Here is a 7,474-nt window from a genome sequence, read left to right on the forward strand (position 1 = left end):
TTATCCTTATTTTTATTTGTATTTTATCATTTACATCTGTATTTATGTAAATACGTACACTATAGCTCTTAACTATTACAGCGTAATATTTTGCACGGTAAGATGCACAGTCGGGGGGGGGAGTACTTTTTAGCCGGAAAAAACATTTCACTGTGTGTTGTACTAGTTATAACTACATGTGACAAATAAATAAAGAATTGAAGAATTGCCACTGTCCTGTTTGAAATGGATACTAACTAGCTAACTGACTGAATGCCCATTAACCCTCCTGTTGTGTGTATGTGTGTTTGTGTACAGAGAGACAGCCAGGTTCATAATGGATATGAGGAAGTTTTTTCAAAAAAAGGAGCCACATTCAGGTGAAAGTGTAAGATCAAATGATCCGTCAATCAAGAATAATGTTGGATCAGTGTTTCAATGTTTATATCTTTTATTAGATGTTCATGTGGTTTGGTTATTTGCCTTTTGGTTGAAAGTACACTGAGAGAGGACTTTTTGTTAGTGATCTTAATAGAATTTTTTTTTTCATATTAATGTCATTTTTCATCTAATTGAATACAATCTATTTGTGTATGATTGTCAGTCCAAAGAGGGCGAGAGGAAAGAGGGGACCGTGAGGAGAAAGTACAAGGTCAGGAAGAACCAGGTAAGAAAACAGACAGGGAACAGTGATAGGAAAAACAGAAACTGTTAAACTGACAAAGAAAAAAAACCTGATTTTACTCAACACAATCTGGAAATTGTGTCCTCCCTATAATAAAGCTGATATACAGAATCTGCTAAACAAACTGGGTTGAAACTGTCATGGTTCTGGGTCCGTTGGACCCAGTATTTTGAGTTTATTATGTTTTGGTTTATTTTTGCATTATGGATTGTTTTCTGATGTTCTGGTGCTTTGTTTATTATTATCATTATAGATCTGTTTCTGTTATTCTTGGTGAGGGATCAGTTCTTAGGTTTGGGTTCTCATGTGTATTACAGTTTCTGTTCAGTGTCTAGTCTGTCTCTGTGTCATGTCTGCATCTGGTTTAGTAATTCTTGTTTCCTGTCTTATTGTGAAAGTCTTTGTCTTATGTTAGTGTGTGCAGCTTAGCTCCCCTGTCTCGTTAGCCCTGATCTCCCCCAGCTGTGTCTCCCTTCTGTTGCCCATTCCCTCATTACTACCCTGTGTATTTAAGCCCTGTGTTTTCCAATGCTCGGTGTCGCGTCGTACCATCAGATTATGCCTGTGTGTTTCGGGTCTCCATGTTCACTTCATGTTTTGTTTTCGTACCAGCAATAAAGCTGAGGTTTTTGAGTTTCAAGTTAGTGTCTGAGTCCTGCGTTTGGATCCTCCTCTCCGCCTGCCCGCACACAGAGCCCTGACAGAAACATTTTTGAGCCTCTTTAACAACATTCCAACATAACATTGTAATTGATCGGAGAGATTAAAATTAATCATATATTTTTATGTGGTTCAGCCACAACTCTACTGAAACCTCAGCCAGTAATAGGTAGGCCAATTTTTGGACCCTCCAGTTGTCTGTATGACTGCCGCAGTACGTACATCACATTTGCACACTATCAGAAAGAGCCAAACAGCCCTGGTGGAGTGAGGAGCTGTAAAGAGAAGCAGATGCTCTGTTTATATTCTAAACATGTTTTAAGCTTGTTTCAAAGATTCTGTACTGCAGCTTTAAATGTTTTCCAAAAGCACACACACACTTAACTTATCAGTGTTTCTCACACTTTTTACAGTGTGTACCACCTGATAAAATGTCAAGCTCTCCTAAGGACCACTATGAAAGCATGAAACTCATAAATCTTACAACACAAAATTAGTGTTATTAAATTAGTAAAATTAGCATCTGCAGTAAAGATTTTTTTCATACATTGTATACATTCTACCACAGGCAAAGTTGCCTCCATTTTTATAGTTTTTATTAATATTTTGTAATAATTTATTTGTAATAATTCTGTTTTGGGAGTGTTTTTTATGTATCTGTATTATATTATACAAACACATTAAAAGTGAATCTCTGTCCAAAAAATGCACTCAGTTTACTTCTTACTCACTATGAGCATCATTCATTATTCTCCCCCAGTAATTAAGGTTAGGATATGTATTTTTTTATTCCAATACATTCTTCTTTTGTAGCATTTAAAAAAACCTTTATCAGATTTGATGGTTTTGTTACAGACTTTTCAAAAAAGTGTTTTGCTTTTCTTTCACAAATGTGGGGATTAAATTGTGTTAAAATGTACAAAACAGTGATGTCATGTTTTGTGACGAGGACCCAGGCACAGAGAGACTTGATGAATTCAAGAATCTTATGATTTAACAAAGAAATTTGCAGACTTGCACAGAGATGGTAAAATTATGATGACTGATAACGGAGACGAAGACAACAGACGATGAGGACAGAGAGGAACAGGGGTTTAAATGCACCAAAGTGACAGTCAGAGAGAACTCGGGACAACATTTAAGGATGCAGGGACTGACAGAGACAGGTTTATCGTGCCTGGCTGGGCAGCTCTCTGGGTGCTCAGCACCCCCAAAGCTCTGATCCTAGAATTGCCCCTGCTCTCCCAGTTCTCCCAGCCTTTGCTTGTCTTAAGCCATTTCTTATTTATAAAGAGTGAAAGCTCTGCAGTGTCCCTTTATGTGTGAAGGAATGGAATGTTGTTAGTCCACTCTATCCAAGACTGAAATCTTTTATCACTTTCATTTGGTTTAAAATCTGTATCGTGAGCACACCATCTAAATTCTTTTAGTATTTGTTCCCTACCACATATTTTAATCACTTTATTCCATATTTTTAGAGTGTAGCTTATCCCTGTTCCTTTACCTTCTAAATCAGGGGTGTCAAACTCAAATACACAGTGGGCCAAAATTCAAAATGGAACAAAGTCGCGGGCTAACATTAATATTTATTGAAAAAAAAAATCTTCCTCCAGATATAAGAATGAATCTTTTCTTATGGACTCAAACACGTTTAGCTGAAAAACTGAATATGGAACAGCAAAGCTTAATACTAAACAATATATATATTAGCTGTATAATACCAGTAGGCCTGCTCTAATAGTAATTTGGTATGGCTTCGCGGGCCGAATTAGGCTGCGGGCCAAATTTGGCCCGCGGGCCAGAGTTTGACACCTATGTTCTAAATGGTCTGCCAGTTTTTGTTTTGTTTTTTTAATCCGGAATTGAGGCTGGTAGTTGAAATTTAGAGGTTGTATTAAATTCTATAGATTTTGACTTAGCTTTCAAATCAGGGTTACACCATTGCAACAGGGGTATGACCTGAGATGCATAATAATAGTATTGTAAACATGGAAGCATTGCCCCCCCCCCCCCCATTTGCTTTGCTTAACTGTAAAATACTAAGTTTAGTTCTTGGTCTTTCCCCACGCCCTCTGAACGCCTCAAGAGCTACTCCTTAAGTCCAATTTAGCACACAGAGCTTCCTGCAGCTTGATCGCAAGCAGATAAATTGAAGCCAGTTTTCATACACGGCTGCAAAGCTGGTGGACTGGAAGACGCTGATGATGTCCAGCTTTTCCTTTTATCCTGCTTAATGCTACCTGCATCACATCTTTCCAGAGGAGAACCACGGGAGCTCAGGAGACAGGAACCCAAGTACTACAATGCTGCTGCTACTGCCAGAACCAAGGAAGAGCTCCCATCTCACAGCTCTGAGCAGCAAACCATGGACGGCCAGTTTCACTACCAGGACTCAGCCAGTGTATACAAAGGAAAGCCAGGCCAAGCTGTCTGCCAGTGGCTCATCATAGTATGTATGCATGTTCATTTTTTATTTACACAGCGCCAAATCACAATAACAGTCACTTCACGGTGCTTTATATTATAAGGAAGACTTTTTTTTTCTTTGGTAATATGAACTAATATTAGCAGAGTTAGCTAACCTATGACCTGCTACAAAAATACCCTCTGTGTTGTAAGGCCATGTTTCAGTAGTTCTCCCAGAAGTACTTTCCAGACTAGAAAAGGGGGTCTATCCCTGTTTCCAATTATACCACCACTGTTTTGGTTTTGTTTTGTTTTTTTCCCCCAAATGGCGACACTTGGTGGCAAAGTTTTAAAGCGTGCCACCAGAATAAAACCTTAAAGCTCTGAGGTTTACTTTTGTATTTTCTGATCTAAAGTCACTCATGCCAACACACATCAGTAACCATGCTGACCCATGTGGACCATATAGACGTGCTTGGCCTGTGTCTTCCTATCCTCACAGACTTGTGGAGTTCTGGCAGCAGCCTTGAAGGTAGTCTCCCCCTGGCATACCTCACTATGTGGGCTGAAAGAGCTCTTGATTAGGAGATGAGGAACAACATCTTTGAGACTGCTGAACTGTTTCCAGCTCTGTGCGAAGGAAGGAGGACCACAGCAAAAATGCCACTTTGCATGGTGTACAGAGGACTAGCGCTACATATGAGCCCTAGCTTAGCCCTAACCTTAACTTAAAAGTTCTTGTCCATCACTTTAATCTGAAATGTTATTATGACCCACAGGAGGTGAAAGGACTGACCAACAAACAGGGGAATTCATGTTTAATTTTGGGTCAATCTGACTCATTGATTGAAACTGAAGCTGTTTCCAGCTCTGTCACAGAGGAGAAACAGGTTTTTACTGTCCCAAGTGTGGTGGCCTGAAGGAGGAGAAGAGGAAAGGGTAACTAAATGGTACTGACAACACCATTTGGGCGTGCAGTTATGCCTCAGGAAATATTACATTAGCCATTGCAAAGGTTTTCCAGTTACAAAGGCACACAGACTCTGTACTGACAAGACAGAGGCGTGGCAAATTAATATAAAATGTATTAAATTACCTGAGAATATAGAACTGCGGTGAAATGTTAAAAAATAAAATAAATAAAATAAATAAAATAAACATAAAAAAATAAATGAACGCAGCAAATTAAATGGCAGTACTTGCAATACCACCAGACCTTTTAATTTAAACTCTTAATAACCACACATTGCTTAAAAGAACAAGGTTTGTGGCCTCTCGCTGCTTTATTTAAAATAGCAGCTCAAAACTGTTTAATTTGGCCACTTTGGCACTCCTTCCTCTACGTTGCTTCCCCAAGGGGTACCACCTGTTACTCACCCGTGACTCACACAAACACCTAAATGGTGGTTTATACACATCTCCCAGTGTTTACACTCTCATGGATAAGAGGGAACATCACTAAACATCACAGCTATTGTAAATGACGCCGGCTACTAACAATGACTGAGCTGAGTGTATCAGATTTTCTGTGGATTTTCTCTGAAAGCCATTTTAATGTTCTGTTGATGTTGACTTAACGGAGACTGTCTTTAACGTAACTATTTTATGACCACAGTAAAATTAAGTACAACCTTTTTTGTGTATCGTGGGTTGTTTGTTTTGTGTGTGGGTTCTTTTTCTTTTCTTTTTTTAAAAGTTGTTACTTTGGGTGAGGTATTAGATGGAAGTGTTGACAAATAAAAGTGGGCATGTCAAATGCTCTTTCAAGCTCATAATTAGAATTAGACAGTCTGTTTTGACAAAGGGAAGAAAAATGGGCTTATTGACTTTTTCTGATAATGTAATGTGGCTGAAAGAAACATCCTACAGCAATGATTTTTTAAAATGTTATTTTGTATCTTCCATCCCTTGGAGAGAACATTGGGTCTTGCTTGATCACTGAATGATGAAATATATTGTTTTGGTTTTCATAGGGATTTCCAGTAGACTGTATTTTTATTCCATGAACGTTAAGTTTTAGGGTCACCTAAAACTGGTTTGTCAGGCCACATCACACATGGCACTAATGATCACAGATGGTATCGAAACTTGACTGTGCGCTGAGGTGGCAACCCCTAACCCTACGCAAGTAAATTAAAGTAAATGTATTTGGAAAAATGTACTTCTAAAAGTTGTTTTAATGCACCATGTTCATTTACTCATGAGCTGCTGTAACATGAATCAAACCTTAGTCAGATAATTTCAAATTCAAAGGTTGTGCGTTTGCTGATGTCTGAGCTGACAATGCTTTTGTGTCGTTTGTCACACAGTGTGTTGCAAGCGGAGGTCCAGCTGTTATGTTACAGATTTAAAGGTAGATTTGAAGTGCTCAGTGACGCTTGATAAACTGCAAATTTAAAGCTTAAATATGATGTCAGTTTTAATCACATATTGGGTCTACGTTCAGGAGTTGCACTTCAGTTCCATCCTGCAGTACATCGGCCTTCACTTGCTGGAGCTGAAGTGAAGGCCGATGGGATGACGCCCTGATCCAGTTTGTGTGTGATGAGAAACAGCTCAAGTGAACTAAGTGAAGCATTGACTTTTTTTCCTGTTCTTTTCCTCATTTTATCTGCCCACTGAGTTTTCATGCCATGAGGACGAAGATGATCTGTTGTTGCTGTGACTTCAACTACACACACTTCTTGTTTAATGTTTGACCACTAGGCTGGACTGTTGAGTATGTACATGAAGTGTTTCTGGAACCTTTTGAATTCAATGGTTAATCATCTGTCACACAAAACCTCAGCATGTCCTCCTTCACTACATCAATGAACCTCCTCTCTGGTTTTCATTCTTTCTGTCCTGGCTGGCAGTCCCACTCTTTTAAAAAAATAAAAAACATAAAATTTGTATAAACCTGCAAGAAGAACACACTGTACATCAAATATCTTTTTATTTTATTTTGCTTGTTAAATGTGAGAATGAGGATGCTAATTGTTCAAGTGTAGCTTTGATTTTGTGTGTGTGTATGTGTGTGTGTGCAGTGAGGACATTGCTGCGACTTTGACCACACACACTTGTTATATAATGTTGGACCAGTAGGTGTCACTGTTGTCCATGTACATGGAGTGTTTCTGGCGTCTGGAGAAAATCAGAAAGATTAATGAACTTTTTAACACTTTATTAAAAAATATTGATTTTCACATAGACACATGAAGCAGTATTTCATTCTACCAAAGTCCTCATTTTTTTAGAAGAAAAATCATTGGTGATTCATGCATGTCTGACTTCAAAACAGGCGTGCATGTGTGATTGTGTCATCTGGGGCAGGGATAGCTCAGTAGGTAAAGTGGTTGCCCCATAATTCACTTGGTGAGTAATTGGCCTACGGGGATCAATAAAGTATACATTATTGTTATTACTACACAATTCCTGTAATTAGTCCACCCTTTTTCCTCCTCAAGTTTGCCTCTATCATGCGCTGGTTGTAGAATTTCTTCGAGTGCGGGCTGGCTCTCACTTGTATTCTAGAAACATAAAAATAAAAACACTGTTTGGATAGTACTGCCATCTTTACCACCTCTTTCATTTTTGATGGGTCATGGTCAGAGATGGGCAGTAACGCGTTACTTGTAACGCGTTACTGTAATCTGATTACTTTTTTCGAGTAACGAGTAAAGTAAGGGATTACTATTGCAAAATCGGTAATTAGATTACCATTACTTTACCGTAGGAACGCTGCGTTACTGCGTTACTAAAACC

At 38.7% G+C, this 7,474-nt stretch overlaps 1 long non-coding RNA gene across 1 annotated transcript; it reads left to right on the top strand.

The window, feature by feature from the left end:
* The first annotated feature begins 5,807 nt into the window (after nt 1-5,807).
* On the top strand, nt 5,808-6,643 carry LOC143420494 (uncharacterized). Its single transcript, XR_013100322.1, has 2 exons — nt 5,808-5,858; nt 6,040-6,643. It is a non-coding gene; the product is annotated as an uncharacterized LOC143420494 (long non-coding RNA).
* Nucleotides 6,644-7,474: the final 831 nt, after the last annotated feature.

Source organism: Maylandia zebra, linkage group LG9 (assembly GCF_041146795.1).
Source record: "Maylandia zebra isolate NMK-2024a linkage group LG9, Mzebra_GT3a, whole genome shotgun sequence".
NCBI lineage: Eukaryota > Metazoa > Chordata > Actinopteri > Cichliformes > Cichlidae > Maylandia > Maylandia zebra.